We start from the raw sequence: 18,451 nt of genomic DNA on the forward strand, positions 1-18,451 counted from the left end.
CCTGTCCACTGTTGTGGGGACTCTCACCGCGAATTGTACATTTTTACACTCATACATGGCTTCAGGCAGCGCGATTAGAACTGTGTGGAAACCTGCTTCGAAACCTGCGACCAGGAAATCAAAAAATCCAGTGTCATGATGGCCTTGGAGGCACAAGTGTAACTAAGCTTTTTTTTGTGTCTTTTTTCTTTTCATTTTTTTTTTTTTACATGTTAATGACCCCAGGTGACTGAGTGCTATGCAAAATAAAAAATGTGGAACGGATCACCGAACCTGAAAGACATGGTATGCAATCTTTCGTTCAATGCAATCTTTCGTTTCAGCCTGCGCCAACGCTGTACAGGATGACAGCTAGTTGAAACGGACAACTGAAAGGTGACCTGAAAGGAGAAAAGGTGCACTATGACTACCCCAACTGATTAAGGTAAAGTGCAGCTGCTGAAATCGGTGACAGAACGGTTGATGGCAGGCTATAACCGCAGGCAGTGGTGGCTAGCAGATAACAGGATATATAGTGTGGTATGGCTGCACAAACGTGTCAGACCATAGGGCAGTGGTGCTCACAGCTGATATAGACTCACCCTCTATACTAAAGAAGAAAATGGTATACAGGAGGCTGGGCACTCACTAGTACTTGGAACCACACAATAAATTTAATGTACAATAAAGAATGCAAATAAAAACCATACAGTAAAAAAAATGGCCAATCAATAAAATCGATACCATACGATAGAAACGTAAAAAAATATCGTTAGAAAAATCTTCCTGGGCTGAAACTGTATTCTAAATAGTCTCTCTTCCTATGGTATGAGGACAAAACTCATGGCACATGTGCAGCGTCCCGCTACACAGGCCCAAAGAAACGTATTCAAAGTCAATAGCAACCACAGCGATCTTGCAGGGATATAGATATGCAGTATATAGCCGTTAGTCCAGTATATAGCCGTTAGTCCTGAGACACTTACGTGTCCACGATTTCACCCTTCGATTATACCGCACTAATTCGCATCACACGCTGTCGATGTCGGGTAGACCTTGAGACTGATGACGTCCGCACATGGGCGGGCGGGTGGTTCACTCTTTCATGGCTTATGGCTTGTAGTTGGTAATGACCCTCAGTTCCTCAGTAGAAAATCGCGTGGCGATGCTGTGCTGCAGAAAATTATATAAGATCCAATATTGTAGTTCGAAGTCCTCCTTGCTCAGAATTGGGGGGCGGTGGTACCTCCTCCTCTGATTACAAAATCCCACCCTCTAGCAGATAACACCTGACAAACTGCCAGCCCCTGCTGAGTGGTAGGGGGCCACGGGTTACTCAGGAGTGGGCCGTAGTGCATGTAACCTCCCCATGTAAGCGACTGGGGAGCACGAAATGACAGAGAATGTAGTAGCAGAGCGCATGGTGGCATAACGCATAGGGGCAGGCCACAAATCACCATGTATATGTCTGATGCGTGCACAAACTTTAGCAGCAAACACATGCCCCCCAGCACATGTGTAAAATGTTGTATGTTATGTCGCTGACTGTAGCGTAGCATCTGGAACTAGCTTCCACTCAAAGCATCCGCGCAGTTAAACTGGAAGGCGCAATCCACTTGTGCCCCCAGTGCGCAGCACAAGTAAACCGCACAGTCCCGCCAAAACAAACATCGTACAGCAGGAATCAGCGTCGCTGATGATACCGTATAGTGGTGCACACTTCACCCCCACCCTTGGTGAGGCACGGCGTCCCGTGCGAGAAACGCACCAATGAGAAAATCGTGACGGAGTCCCGCTGACTCCTGCATCCTAGTCGCACTGCCGTGTGGGTAACCAAGGCGTGGGCTACCGGGCAGACCGCTCTGGTGCGGTACTCCTCCTTACCAAAGGAGCTGACAAACCGTCGGCCGGTGAAGTGGACGGGCTGCACGAGTGCGCAGCATATACTTACCCGAAGCCAGGACGAACTCCGTAGCGGACTCCTCGCCGCTGGTTGGGACAGATCCTGCAGAGGTATGAGACTCACTTGTGCTGACTCAGTAGCCAAACGTTGCAATGGAACGTCAGCCTCAGGGGGAGGCGTTACTGGGTATAAGTGAGCTGCCGGCGCCCCTCCCACAAATACAGGCCAATGAATCGGCCTTCACACATATTTTTTAATTAGGGCCACCAATTCCAAGAGACTCGGAGTGATAGGCAATTTTCAGTAAGTAGCAATTCGTTTTCGTGCCGCTGTTAGTACCCGTGCCACTAATCATCGATGCGTGTATGGGGGAGGCTCAAACCCAATAGAGAGTATAGCTAGTACTGGTGACAGGGGAAGGTGTTCCCCTTTCTCCACATCCCTACCAGCAATATGGGCTATATGTAGGATTGCTGTGTGCTATATGGGCCAGGGTTAGATACCAACGAAGCTGGATTTTATGATTTTGCTCTGCATGATTAATACAATTGGATCCAGCTACCGCCCAATAGAAAGCATCTCGCCATTGAGAAATGGTCCACTCACATCCCAGCTCCTCCTCCCATTTCACCATAAAACCTGACTTCTCATCTAGTGGTCGGCCTAGGGCCTGGTACACAATAGAGAAGCCTTTTCCTGCAGGTCTTTGAGTGTTGAAGAGCCTGCTGAGAGGGGAGGGTTCAGGTGATTGGGTCGGAGGTAACCTGATGTCATGTAACAGGCGTCTGATCTGCCTATATTAATAAAACCACGAATTAGGCAGCTGGTGGGAATGGTGTAAAGCCTCAAATGTTTTAATGTTGGAGTCCTTCAATATCTGATTTAGGGATACTAGACCCCTGTCCTCCGACATCTTGACATCAAGATCCAGAATGAGATAAGTGAGGGCTGTCATAAGGATTTCTGAGATGGTAGGAGAGAATAGATCTGCATTCCTAATGTGATGGCGCCAGGTCCATATCGTCGCCTGCATGGTCAAGAGAGGGGCCCCCCTGGAACTACCGCTATGGAATGAGCAGCTAGTAATCCTTTAAGCGAGTTTTTAGTCGCAAAAGTAGACTCCACCTCCAACCACTTATGATTCAAAGAGGGAGACCACCATTCCCTAGTTTGATCTATAAGATTAGCTTTAGGCATAGTTCACGCGAACGTTTTTTTTTTGCGAGTGTACGGGCCGTTTTTTTGTGTTCCGTATACGGTCCGTATACGGAACCATTCATTTCAATGGTTCTGCAAAAAAAACTGAATGTACTCCGTGTGCATTCCGTTTCCGTATTTCCGTTTTTCCGTTCCGTTGAAAGATAGAACATGTCCTATATTTGGCCGCAAATCACGTTCCGTGGCTCCATTTAAGTCAATGGGTCCGCAAAAAAAACGGAACACATACGGAAATGCATCCGTATGTCTTCCGTATCCGTTCCGTTTTTTCTGAACCATCTATTAAAAAATGTTATGCCCAGCCCAATTTTTTCTATGTAATTACTGTATACTGTACATGGCATACGGAAAAACGGAACGGAAAAACGGAAAGGAAACACAACGGAACTCAAAAACGGAACAACGGATCCGTGAAAAACAGACCGCAAAGAACTATAAAAGCCATACGTTCGTGTGAACTAGGCCTTATAGTTTCGAGTAATATCTTGGACTCCCAATCCTCCATCCCGAAGACATGGGTAAATTGCGTGACAGTCCACCCTTGAGGAGATCTGCTTGTAAGAGATTGAGTGTCTTGGCAGGAATAATAAGTGGGATACATCTGAGTTTATAGAGTATTTTAGGCAATATCAGCATTTTGACAGCATTATTTCTCGCTATCCAGGACATAAAATTATGTGAGTATTTTGTGTATTTAGTATTTAGTGTAATCCTTTAGAAGCTCCTCTCACAAAGAGACAAAGTTGAAACGTGATAAATCGTTAAGGTGGGGTGTTAAAGAGGACCTTTCATCCGTTTTAACATAGGCTAATTATGGTATTACCTTGTAGGGCGGCCCCCACTGATGCCATGGGTGTTTTTTTTTTTTTTTCAAAAGCCCCACCCCCCGTTTGTCCACTGTGGCCCTCCCGATGATTTGGCGCGAAGTATTATAATGAGCAGTAAACCCCCAACGGGGAGGAGACGCCGTCTTCTGCTGTTTGCGTCTCCTTCTCCCTGGCTGTGAGCGCGATCCAATCAGAGCGAACCACTCACGGCCAAGGAGAAGGAGCGAGATTCGCACTAAAGGTTTTATAATAATCCCCAGAAAAACTGTCTGGACCTGGAGCTTTGTGTGCTTTAAGGGTTCTTATCGCTGCTTCTATCTCTCGTCCTGTGAAAGGTGTGTTAATAGAAGAGAGTTCTTGAGGGGATAGTGCCGGTAATGAGACTGAGTCTAAAAAGGTGGAAATTAGTTGTTGTGTGGTTGCGTCTTCTTTCAGATTATATAAGGAGCTATAATAATCTACAAACGCGTCTGCAATAGCCAGTGGATGTGTAATGATCGTACCATCTCTTTGTCTCATAGATTCAATACGAGACGCGATAGCGCGCTTAAGTTTGCGGGCCAGCTCCTGCTCTATCACCCAGATGGTATTGCTTAATCTTGGATCAATAGATAGCTTGTTCGTATTTTTGTAAGAGGAAAGAACATAGTTGGAACCGCAGTTCAGTGAGCTGTTTCCTAAGAGTATCTGAGGGGGAGGTTTTATTTTGTGTTTCCATGAGAGCCAAACGAGCCAAGCGTTTTTCTCTTAGTTTTTTAAGTCTAGAAGCAGACTGTATAAATAAACCTCTCATGTAGCTTTTATGGGAGCACCATAAAGTGGAGATATTGACATCAGGGGTGTCATTAAACGAGAAAAGTGATGTAGTGATATAGAGAAAGCCTGAAAGCGGTCATCGTGTCTCAATAAATAGGAGTTGAGGCGCCAGAGTGGTGGATTAGGGTTAGGATATGCGTCTTGAATGTGAAGGAAAATGAGGGCATGGTCAGACCATGTGGTATTACCAATTGTGGAGTGTGATGCCTGATGTAGAAGTTCTCTTGATATGAGAAAATAATAAATCCGATATTGCGAGATATGAACCTGAGACGAGAAGGTGAAATCTCTTTCCGTCGCATGTTGGTACCTCCAAATATCGTGTAGGGGTGTGGTTTTAAGGAGCTTACCCAATTCCGGACGATATCCCACAGCTAGTTGGGAGCAGTTGAGTGACGCTTCAGTAGGTACGTTGAAATCTCCACCCAGAACAATAGGTCCCCTTGTTACCTTCATTAGCTTCTTAAAGAAATGGTTAAAAAAAGAGAGCGGAGAAGAGTTAGGAACATATACGTTGGCTATAGTATAATCAATATGGTTAATAGAGCATAAAAGGATAATGAATCGTCCTGCCGGGTCAGTGATGTATTGGTGTAATTTAAATTGAACCGATCGTCTGATCCCTATGAGGACCCCCGCTCTCTTGACCGGTGTGGAGGCAAAGAAAAGGTGTGGAAGCGCCTATTCGAGCATCTATGTGTATCAGAGTACAACAGATGTGTCTCCTGAACTAACAATATATCACACCTCATTTTGTTGGCGTCTGACCACATTGTTGAGCGCTTGTAAGGGGAGTTAAGGCCTTTCACATGGGATGAAAGGTCATACCCCACTTAACATATTCCTAATAATATCAATAAAAACACTGAAATCAGCCAATTTGATTGGAAAATATTTTTTACTAATTAATAATTGAACATTAACAACTCAATAAAAAAATTCCATTGAACTCAAAACACGAGCTCAGCCATAAGCTCAAGCTCATTATAAATTAATAATTTAACATTAACAACTCAATTTAAACATTCATTTGAACTCAAATACAACAAAACACGAGCTCAGCCATAAGCTCAAGCTCAAAAATTGCAGCTTATCAAACAACTCATACCCCAGCTTAAAATAAAAATGACAGTCTATCGGGAAGGGCGGGCGGGGAAGCGATGCTTCTTTCTTCACAGATGAGGTACGGACCCCAGCTTCACCTGCGCCCACATATTTATCCGCACCAGCTCAACCCGACCAGCCAATCACAGCCTGCTAGAGCACTGCTAAAGCACATATGGTAGTAATAGTGCTCCTACAGTGCCCCCAACATGTCCGCACTGTGCCCCAAAAGTAATAATGCTCCAATAGTGCCCATACTAGTAATCATGTTCCCCATAGACCCCCAGTAGTAATAAACCCCATCATAATGCCCCCAGTAGTAATAATTCTCCAGTATAAAATGCCCCATATATAGTGCCCTAGTAGATGCCCTCAGTGTCCCCCATAATTTTAAGTATAAAATACCCCTTCTTAGTGCCCCCCATAGATGAGCCCATAGTACTCCTCTCTCCCCTTCCCCATAGTACCCACCATAATGTGCCCCAGTATAAAATACCCCTATACAGAGCCCCCATATAAAATACCCCTTCTTTGTGGCCTCAGTAGATGCCCACATAGTGCCCCCAATAATGTTCCAGTAAGAAGTGCCCCCATAGAGGCCACCATAGTGCCACCCAATCATGTGCCAGTAAAAAGTGCCACCAATAATGTGCCAGTAAGAAGTGCCCCCATAGATGCCCCCACAGTGCCCTCCAAAAATGTGCCAGTAAGATGTGCCCCCATAGATGCCCCCCAATAATGTGCCAGTAATAAGTGCCCCCATAGATGCCCCCCAATCATGTGCTAGTAACAAGTGCCCCAATAGATGCCCCCCAATCATGTGCCAGTAACAAGTGCCCCCATAGATGCCCCCCAATCATGTGCCAGTAGTAGTACAATATAAAAAAATAAACACTTATACTTACCTCCATCAGGCTGGCAGCGATGCGATGCCGGCCTCTTCCGGCCTGTGTCCCGCGCTGTACAGCTCAGGCGGTGCGATGACTTCATTGCGCCGCCTGCACTGGCCTTTGATAGGCTGCAGGCCTAGTGCCTGCAGCCTATCAGAGGAACGGGGAAGGGAGATGCCTCTCCCTCCCCTGCCGAAGCCCTTCCATCTGTATCGCTGTCCTGAGGACGGCGATACAGATGACTATGGAGCTGTGCGCTTCCATAATGGAAGCGCTCATCTCCCTGTGCCCTGCTGCCATCCCCCACATCACCAATGGCCAGCGGGGTTCAAGAGGCAGGCCCTCAGGAGCAACTGGGCCTGGGGAAGTTGCCCCTTTTGCCCCGCGTTAAAGACGGCCCAGAGTATGGCTGTAATAGCTGATCTGGGACGGCTCTTACTGGGAGTAGTCAAAGTGCTGGGTGGGTGACTACTCCCCATGTTCCAGGTCGGGTTTTGCCAGGCATAAAAACCAGCCAGCACTGCCAAGTGAGGAGTATTACCTTCGTCTGACAGTGGAGCTCAGGAGGTCTGTGTGCTGTGATCTGAGGGCTGTGTTGGGATCCGCGGTTTGAGCCGGGCTGGAAGGCTCAGACCCCTGTGAGGGCAAACAGGCCGCCTAACGCCTGCCTGTGGACTTGACAAGGCAGAACTTCCAACAGAGTGTGAAGTAACACCCAGGAGAAAAGGTGACTGTATTATATATGAACTTTTCATGTGTGTGAACGATCACCAAGCAACTTGCGTTTTTGTTTTGCTTTCACGTGTGAATAAACACTGATGTTTTGAACCAAGAACTTGTACTTTGCCTCTGTGCTGCACCCGCTAATCCTAACTACCAGAGCGAATCCCCACAAAAGTTACAACTGCAATGTGTATTTTTAGGCTTTTCTTTTATTGTTAAATGTCTGTCGTTTCATCCTTTATGAAGACAGTGAAGGTAGGGCTGTGAACCTATATATATATATATCTGTGTTTACTTGATATACTAGAGTTTTATACTATAATTATTTAGATTTCCATCTAATTTCACATTTGCTGGAGTTGACCCATATTGTATATCCTTCCCCCCTATGACACTACTAGCGTCCTTTAAAAGTTCGGACGCATGTCAATCTTCTTTTGGATCATATGTGCTTTATTGCCATCTAGTTCTTTCAGGTTTCCTTTACTTTGGTAACTTTTTTCTCTCTCAAAAGGATCGTGATTTCAATGCCAGTCTGTCTAGTGCCGTCAATCTCTCTCCTCCTTTATGTTTCACACATTTTAGACACTCTTATAAACCACCATGGTTTTGAAGTTGATGTTCCAGAATGGTGGGATCCTGGACATTAGGGAAGGATCCGCATGGGATTAAGGTCATCCCTAGGTGGTTTATGCTATTAGTTTTGGCGGGAATTTTCCCGCCTTTCTTACTGTTGCCATGTCCAGGCAGATTGCCTGGGATGGCAACATGGTTTTGATTGGGTTGCCACCGTTTGGGCAATTCAGCCCTGGTGTGGCAACCCTCATTTTATTGGCTGATATTTTAGCCAATGGTTATCTTTGCTTATGCTGTCAAGGCTGTGATTGGCTGGTCGGGTTAAGCTGGTGCGGATAAATATGTGGGCGCAGGTGAAGCTGGGGTCCGTACCTCATCTGTGAAGGAAGAAGCATTTCTGCCCCACCCGCCCTTCCCGATAGACTGTTGTTTTTATTTTAAGCTGGGGTATGAGTTGTTTGATAAGCTGCAATTTTTGAGCTTGAGCTTATGGCTGAGCTCGTGTTTTGTTGTATATGAGTTCAAATGAATGTTTAAATTGAGTTGTTAATGTTAAATTATTAATTTATAATGAGCTTGAGCTTATGGCTGAGCTCGTGTTTTGAGTTCATTGGAATTTTTTAATTGAGTTGTTAATGTTAAATTATTAATTAGTAAAAAATATTTTCCAATCAAATTGGCTGATTTCAGTGTTTTTATTGATATTATTAGGAATATGTTAAGTGGGGTATGACCTTTCATCCCATGTAAAGGACCTTAACTCCCCTTACAAGCGCTCAACAATGTGGTCAGACGCCAACAAAATGAGGTGTGATATATTGTTAGCTCAGGAGACACATCTGTTGTACTCTGATACACATAGATGCTCGAATAGGCGCTTCCACACCTTTTCTTTGCCTCCACACCGGTCAAGAGAGCGGGGGTCCTCATAGGGAGCAGACGATCGGCAGTGGCGTAGGGATCGCCATAGCAACCATAGCAGTGGCTATGGGGCCCTACGCCACTGGGGGCCCGTCCAGACCGCATCATTTTTTTATTTTTTTTATTTTATTAATACACACACACTGTCACACAGGCAGCCAGTGGGCGGGGCGCGGGCGGTCCGCGGCTCGGGCCTGGCTGGGGGGGGAAGGCGGAACTAAGTCTAAGATAAGGGAGGAGGAGACTCAGACTCAGGACGGACTGGGGGGAAGGCAGAAGATAAGGGAGGAGGAGGAGACCCGCGCCGGCTGCCGCACACAACTTAGGAGTGTCTGTGTCTCCGACTCTACTCTGGACTCTCTGGAGTCAGAACATGAGGTTACGGTAGGCGGACGCGGTGGAGGAGGGGGCCGGAACGGGGGCATAGCGGAGGCGGAGCCAGGCTGGCACCAGCGCCGCAGGCCGCAGTGCAGGGAACTTAGGGAAGAAATGAATTTCCTCCGGCTCCGCCTCCTACTAACTAGAGGGACTGGGTGGGTGGGTGGGACCGTGGGAGGACTCAGGAGGTGGACATAGACGGTGGAGGGGGCGGGGCCAGGCCGGGGGGGGGGCCCGGGGGGTACCTGCTGGCTGCTGTGGAGGGAGTGGGACTATGGAGGGAGACAGGGAGTGGTCCCGCCGGCTGCACTGGCGCCAGTCAGAGGCGCTATCTAAATCTGATATCTGAGTGAGTCTGACTGCCCAAAACCAGTCTGAGGGCCAGGCCAGCCCAGAAGAGGAACAGTCAGGCAGTCAGCTCACAATTGGTCACTCCTCCTCCTCCAGTCCTCAGTGGAGTCAGTGCCTGCCTGGTCTCCCCACTCCAGTCCAGTCAGTGAGTGACAGTCCTCCTGCCGTGTGCCGTTGGTCGTGACTCGTGCGTGCCACTCCAGTCTGTGTGACTGCGACTACTACAGTCAGACAGTGACTCTAAAAGTAAGTGATGTGTGAATATGTGATGTGATTCATTTGAATTTAAAGGGAACCTGTCACCAGGATTTAGCGCATAGATAGATAGAGCTGGGGACATGGGCTGCTAGATGGCCGCTAGCACATCTGCAGTACCCAGGTCCCATAGCTCTCTGTGCTTTTATTGTGTAAAAAACAGTTTTGATCAATATGCAAATGAACCTGATATGTGTCCTGTGTCCGGAGATGAGTCCAGCGGAAAGGAGTCCAGCACCGCCCAGCGTCCTCCGAATCTCCCCCTTGCTGGCTGACGTCACAGAGCTGGAGCGCCGAAATCTCGCGATGCGCGAGCTAGCGCATGCGCAGTGTTGGCATCATGTTCATGCCCTGTGCTGGCATCAGCACAGGGAGCGAACTGCCAGCACAGGGAATGAACATGATGCCGACACTGCGCATGCGCTAGCTCGCACATCGCGAGATTTCGGCGCTCCAGCTCTGTGACGTCAGCCAGCAAGGAGGAGATTCGGAGGACGCGGGGCGGTGCTGGACTCCTTTCCGCTGGACTCATCTCCGGACACAGGACACATATCAGGTTCATTTGCATATTGATCAAAACGGTTTTTTAACACCATAAAAGCACACAGAGCTGTGGGGACTGGGTACTGCAGATGTGCTAGCGGCCATCTAGCAGCCCATGTCCTCAGCTCCATGCACAAAATCCTGGTGACAGGTTCCCTTTAAGGAAGTGAGATTATTGAGAATTTATGATTTCTGAGATAATCTAAATTCTTAAGTTAAAAAGAGCTGCCGGCAGACTCAGAGTGGGGCCCAAGAGAAGCAAGGGGCGCCCTCCTTATCCTTGCAGGTCAGATGATCAGACTCTCACTAATTACAGCACACGCCCTGCGCCCTGGCCTGTAGTGTCCACCATCAGACAGGGGAGGGAAGAAACCCCAGAACTAGAGTGTGGCCCCCAACACATTGGGGGGCACAGACTGACACTCTAGTTCTGGGGTTTCTTTTTTTCCCTCCCCTGTCTGATGGTGGACACTACAGGCCAGGGCGCAGGGTGTGTGCTGTAATTAGTGAGAGTCTGATCATCTGAAGTTAAAAAGAGATGCCAGCAGTGATAAGGAGGGCGCTCCTTCCTTCGTTTGGGGGGCACACTCTTATATGACAGACATAAATGTACTTTTACACTTGCGGCAGGACGGATCCGGCAGGCTGTTCAGCCTGTCGGATCCGTCCTGCCGCTATTTCGCTGGACCGCTGCTCCGTCCCCATTGACTATAATAGGGATGGGGCGGAGCTCCGGCGCAGCACTGCACGGTGAGAGGCCACCGGACGAAAAAGTCGGACTTGCAGTACTTTTCGGCCGCCAGCCTTTCACCGCACACTGCCGCACTGCATCGGAGCTCCGTCCCCGTTCCCATTATAGTCAATAGGGATGGAGTGGCGGCACGGCAAAATAGCGGCAGGACGGATCCAACAGGCTGAACAGCCTGTCGGATCCGTCCTGCCGCAAGTGTGAAACTACCCTAAGTTCTGCTCCTTATTGAAGGTTGCTGTACTCACAGTAGATGGTAGATGGTTCCACTGTGGGTGGGCTCAGGGCTGGTGGTGGCAGAGGCACTACTGTGGCAGGCACCAGGCTAGTCTGGACTGGGAGTCTGATGGGACTGACTTGTAAAAGTTAGATGAGAGAGAAAAGTCTGAGTGCACTCAGACTTTTCTCTCTCATCTAACTGAAGATGCATGGTAAGGCCCCATTCACACGTCCGTAAGTGTTTTGTGGATCCACGGGCCCGTGGATCTGCAAAACACTGACATCGGTAATGTGCGATCCGTAATTTGCAGTTGCGGACAAGAGTAGGACATGTTCTATTTTTTTTCGGGAACGGAATTGTGCGGGTCCGCAACTCCGTGTCCAGGCTGCACATCGTGCAGCCCCATAGAAATGAATGGGTCCCCAATTCCGTTCCGCAAAATGCAGAACAGAATTGCGGACGTGTGAATGGGGCCTTATTGGTAGGTGCCAGACCAGATGTGACAACTACAGACCCCAGAATCTGCTCTGCACCCCTATAGTATATGAAGTGGCACTGCTTTGGGGGGGCCCCATTACAGGACCAATGATCCAGCTTCCAGCCCGTTACTCTCCTGGGGCAGAGGGCTGGTCTGGTGGTGGCAGGCAGTACTGTGGGACTTGTAAAAGTTACTCTGGAGTCTGGATTAATTGGGTCCTGGATCATGGTCCTGTAATGGGGCACTCCACCTACCATGTCGTCTTATGCAACTGCGGCATATGGCGGTTGATATGAGTGGTTCCGCAGATTGTGTGCGGACCACAAATACAAATGTTTGAATGAGGGAGGCCTTACAAATAGAAAATCCACATGAATTTCTGTCCGGATTTCTGTGTTTTCTGCACTAATTCCACGTGTTACTTTCTGTTTTTTGTTGCAGATTTTCACGAATCTCAACCACACACTGAAAAGGGTGAAAACAGCACAAAGAATTGGCTGCAGATTTCACAATCCAGGTAAGTTACCGCTCAGAAATAAAAAGAAAATTGTACAATTAGTTTGGAAAATATTATTTACTTTGCAAGTACTCCTATAAAGCTACTTTCACACTAGCGTTTGGTGCGGATCTGTCATGGACAGATCCGTTCAGATAATACAACAGTCTGCATTTGTTTAGAATGGATCCGGTTGTATTATATTTAACATTGCCAGCCAAGATGGATCCGTCATGAACACCACTGAAAGTCAATGGGGGGCTGTTTTCTATTGTGCCAGATTGTGTCAGAGAAAATGGATCCATCCCTATTGACTTAGGCTACTTTCACACTTGCGCTTGAACGGATCCGATCATATTAATGCAGACGGAGGCTCCGTTCAGTACGGATCCGTCTGCATTAATAACTTAGAAAAAATTCTAAGTGTGAAAGCAGCCTGAGCGGATCCGTTCAGACTTTCAATGTAAAGTCAATGGGGGACGGATCCGCTTGAAGATTGAGCCATATGGTGTCATCTTCAAGCGGATCCGTTCCCATTGACTTACATTGTAAGTCTGAACGGATCCGCTCGCCTCCGCACGGCCAGGCGGACAGCTGAACGCTGCAAGCAGCGTTCAGCTGTCCGCCTGTCCGTGCGGAGGCGAGCGGAGCGGAGGCTGAACGCCGCCAGACTGATGCAGTCTGAGCGGATCCGCTCCATTCAGACTGCATCAGGGCTGGACGGAGGCGTTTGGGTCCGCTCGTGAGCTCCTTCAAACGGAGCTCACGAGCGGACCGACGAACGCTAGTGTGAAAGTAGCCTTACATTGTGTGTCAGGTTGGATCCGTTTGGCTCCGTTTCATCATGCGGACACCAAAACTCTGCAGGCAGCCTCCAGAGCAGGATGGAGACGGAACGGAGGCAAACTGATGCATTGTGAGCGGATCCTTTTCCATTCAGAATGCACTAAAGCAATAGGCAAAACTGATCTGTTTTGGAGAGCCCTGAACGGATCTTAAAAAACATATACCAAAATGCCAGTGTGAAATTAACCCTATTAAGTTGATGCATACTTTAGGAACTTTTCAGAAATAAACCAGCGTTTAAGGCCCCATTCACACGTCCGCAATTCTGTTCCGCATTTTGCGGAACGGAATTGCGGACCCATTCATTTCCATAGGGCCGCACGATGTGCAGCCCTGACACGGAGTTGTGGACCCGCACTTATGGGTCCGCAATTCCGTTAACCGAATAAAAAAATAGAACATGACCTACTTTTGTCCGCAACTGCGACAGGAGTAGGCATATTCTATGCAGTGTCAGCAATGTGCTGTCCGCAAGTTGCGTATCGCACATTGCCGATGTCAGTGTTTTGCAGATCCACGGACCCGTGGATCTGCAAAACACTTACGGACGTGTGATAGGGGCCTAATATGGCTTTTCATACTGTGTGACAATTAAGGGTCTTTCTTTGCGCTGTTTTTCTAGAGATTGTAACATGTCTTCCTATACCCATCAAAGTGGTGCTCAAAAACGCAAAAAGAAGAGGGAAGAAAGCCAGAAAACACAAAAAATTCCCAAAATTACCAGCTTTTTTACTTCTCCCAATGCTGGTGAAAGCTCTAAAGATGCTGAGGGAGCTAGCTCAGAAAGCCTTCCTAGTGTAGGTAGTCAGATGGCAGTGCAGGATCCGATATCGCATGCATTTCAGGATTCCTCAGGTGAAACAAGTGCTGAATTGCCTACTGAGGTTGTACCAAGCCGGGCATATGATGCTGAACAAGCTGGAGGTCACACTCTTGATCTGCACAGCATTGCATCCGGAAAAAATGCCACAGACAGGGCACACTTTCCTATAACCATTTTAGATCCACAAGTGAAACGCTTTATTCTTTCTCATGGTCCTTGTAGGCCTTCAGGGCCTTTTCCTAGAGACAATGATGCAGATAAAAGATGCTTTTCAGAAAAATACTATGAGAAAATCACCAAAACAGGATTTAAACTCCCAGTGACCTGGCTGTGCTACTCCCCTAAATTGAATTCGGTCTATTGTGAACCTTGTTGGCTTTTTGGGGATCGAAAAAAACTAGGCTTTGAACCTGCTTGGGCCAAAGGCATCCAAAAATGGAAAGGCCTGTCAACTAAAATTCAGTCCCACGAAAACGCACAGGCTCACTTAAATGCCTGTGTGGTTTATGACCAGTGGAGGAGGCAGGGCACTACAGATGAGGAACAAGAAAAACAAATCCAAAAAGAGAAAAACTTCTGGAGGGAAGTTTTAAAAAGAATAGTCAATGTTACATTGACAATGGCAATGAGCAACATGGCTTTTCGAGGCCACAGGGAAAAAGGTTGGCGAAATAAATAGCGGTAACTTCCTGGCCATAATTGAGCTCTTAGCAGAATATGATCCTGTACTTAAGCAGCTGTTGCAGCAACCTCATGGGAAAGTAAAATATTTAAGCCCTACAATTCAAAATGAGCTTATTGATATTTTGTCCAATCATGTCCTCAATGATATCCTGTTAGAAGTCCAACAAGCTAATTTCTACTCATTGATCATCGATACAACACAGGATATTTCACGAACTGATCAAACGAGCCTGGTTGTCCGATATATTACTGTGGACAGAGATTCAAATATGAGGGTAACAAAAATTAATATACATGAGTCTTTTCTCGGTTTTCATCCCATTACAGATCAAAGTGCCGCTGGGATAGAAAACCAAATATTGGCAAGCCTTGAAAAAAAGGGACTTCCTTTAGACAAATGTAGAGGTCGGGGTTACGATGGAGCAGCCACCATGAGTGGCGTATATTCTGGTGTGCAGGCAAGAATTTTAAAGAAACAGGAAAATGCACTTTATGTGCACTGTGCGGCCCATAACCTAAATCTGGTTCTTCAGGATGCTGTTTCAGACATCACTGAAATATCCATTTTTATGACCACATTGCAAAGCCTTTATTCGTTTTTCGGAGACAGCGGGAAGCGATGGGGCATTCTATCATCATTCACAAGTGAATCCTCTGTCACACTGAAAAAACTGTGCCCCACGCGGTGGTCTTCTCGCTATGACTCACTCTTGGCCCTGCGTTTCCGCTACCCAAACATTTTGAGGGCTTTGTCAAAAATTGTTCTGCTGTCATCAAAAAAAAAGTGAAAGAGAGGAGGCTATGGCATTTAAGAAAAAATTGGAGTCATTTCACTTCATCTTTTTAATTGTTCTGCTATCAAAAATATTAAGCAGTGTAAACTCCTTGTCCAAAATTCTACAGTCTGAAAATATGGACTTGGCTAGAGCTTCTCAATTTATAAAAACTGCCATGGAAGGCCTTTCAGCGTTCCGTAACAATTTTGAGAATGCCAAATCAGATGCCATTACCCTCGCAGAACAGTGGAATATAGCTCCAAAATTCGAAAGTAAGCGAATTCGCACAGTAAAAAAGCATTACGACGAACTGTGTGTCGATGAGAGACTGCAAGACCCCGAGCAACGGTTCAAAGTCATAGTTTTTTACCAGTGTCTTGACATCATAGTAAACCAGCTTGCCAACAGATTCCAAGGACTGAATAACGTTGTTGAACGTTTTAACATACTTCAGCCTGCAGTTTTATCATCTGTCTCAGATGATAATTTGTTTACAGCTGCATCAAAGCTGCAGGAAAAATACGATAGTGACCTACCCCCATCTTTCCCAGGGCAGCTACTCAGCTTTAGAGCAGCACTAAAAGATGAAATCCAGAAGGCACCTACTGTAAAAGATCTGGCACACTTGCTCCTGGTTGAGAACAATGCACTGGCATCAAATATACCAGATGTGTGCATAGCCTTTCTGCTGTTTCTATCACTTCCTGTGACAGTGGCCTCTGCGGAGCGGTCCTTCTCAAAATTAAAACTAATCAAGAGCTATTTGAGAAGTACTATGTCAGACCAGAGGCTTTCTGGGCCTGCAATCCTCAGCATTGAAAATGTAAGAGCTAAAGCCTTGCATCTAGACAGCATTGTGGACACTTTTGCAGAAGTAAAAGCACGTAAACGTGTTTTCTAATGTAGTCTTCTGAGTGAGTATACTGGTTCAAATGGTTTCAAAACTTCCGTTTTTTCTTTCTTCCGTTGAAGAAAGTCAGTTCATGCCAGTTACACCACCTGTTGTGGTAAAAAAGAAGCAGGATTCCAGCCAAATGTTTCATCCTAGCCAAATTTTATAATAATTCAAATACTTTCAATTTAAAAACAAATCTGTCAGTTGTCTCCTCTTCAGATCTCCCCCTGCACAGCAGAATAACAAAAAAAAGGAAGCCTAGTAGAAGGCTTAAAAGTTTGCAGAAATTTGATAAGAAAAATTGCATTTAGCTATAAGATGGAAACAGTAAAAGTATTTCAAAGGGAGGGAAGTGAATGGAATTGCTCTGGAATATGCAGTCGGAGTGCTCCTAAAGCTGCTCAGGTGACAGAGCAACCATAGGTAATGGGGTCACTTATCTGCCTTTGAAATGTAGCAGGGGAGTGTGAATCACAAGACAAAGCAGATATTTCACAGGTAGAAGTCTGTTTGGCTGTAGTTCTGCTTCAACCGTTTCAGTTCAGCATCAAAGGGAACCGGAAGTGAGGGACATGGAAGCTGCCCTTAAACCAGCAGACTACCTCGAATACTTTGACATAGACCCTGAACAAGCATGCAGATCAGGTGCTCTGACTGAAGTCTGACTGGATTATCTGCATGCTTGTTTCAGCCAGGTGTGTGATGCAGACACTACTGGTGCCAGAGAGACCAGGAAGACGGCCAGGCCACTGGTTTTGTTTAATAAGACACTTTAGGTGCCCTTTCAGTTCAACGTTGACCGTTAAAGATAATTATTCTTGCCTCACTGTTTACAGCTGCGTTGCACTCATTTTCACAATTTGTAAAGCTTTTTACAACTACATATTATAATTGAATAATCCACCAGCTCTTACAGGCTTAATCACTTGCAGCGTCCAGCTCTTGGCTGGGGGATAGGAGACCCCAAAGAGTTTAGACATGCACTAAATGGAAATTCTCTTTATATGGCAGCTGTACACAGAGATGGCAAAATAAGTGAACATGTGTACAAGGAATGTAGTAATATTGGTTTTTTTTTATTCTTTTTTTTTGTAAATGTAGGTTACATATTCAACATGTTCATTTGTTTGGTGTTCAACGTTTTAAGTGTTTTGTTGTTTATCGGGTTTAAAAAAGAATTTCACGGAGGAAGAGATAATAACAAGTACAGTTTGTAGTAAGTATAAAAGAACAGATGGGTAGTATTGTGTGTTTAGATCCAATCTTAAAGCTTTCCCCTTTCCCTTCTCCTTTACAGGTAACATTTAAAGGGTTTCTACCACTTAGGTTTCACATATTTAGCTGTCAGACACTAGCGATCCGCTAGTGTCTGCTCTGCCCAACCATCCTAATATAATTGCTTTTGGGGCAGCCGTTTTGCTAAAAAAAGAACTTTTATTAATATGCTAATGAGCCTCTAGGTGCTATGGGGGCGTCATTAGCACCTAGAGGCTCCGTCTACCTTCAGAAACTGCCGCCGCCCAGCGCGTCCCTCCAGCCCGCCCATCTCCTCCTGAATGCGATCGTATGTATTCTGCGCATGCGCAGTGAATGTCTGACCGCTTCCTTGCTCAGACATCTCCACTGCGCCTGCGCGATGACGTCATAGTGCTCCGAGGAACAGGTGCAGTGGAGATGTCTGAGCAGGGAAGCTGTCAGACATTCACTGCGCATGCGCAGAATACAGGCGCTCACAAGGAGGATCGCATTCAGGAGGAGATGGGCGGGCTGGAGGGACGCGCTGGGCGGCGGCAGTTTCTGAAGGTAGACGGAGCCTCTAGGTGCTAATGACGCCCCCATAGCACCTAGAGGCTCATTAGCATATTAATAAAAGTTCTTTTTTTTAGCAAAACGGCTGCCCCAAAAGCAATTATATTAGGATGGTTGGCCAGAGCAGACACTAGCGGATCGCTAGTGTCTGACAGCTAAATATGTGACACCGAAGTGGTAGAAACCCTTTAA

Source organism: Bufo gargarizans, chromosome 1 (genome assembly GCF_014858855.1).
Source record: "Bufo gargarizans isolate SCDJY-AF-19 chromosome 1, ASM1485885v1, whole genome shotgun sequence".
In the NCBI taxonomy this organism is placed as follows: Eukaryota; Metazoa; Chordata; class Amphibia; order Anura; family Bufonidae; genus Bufo; species Bufo gargarizans.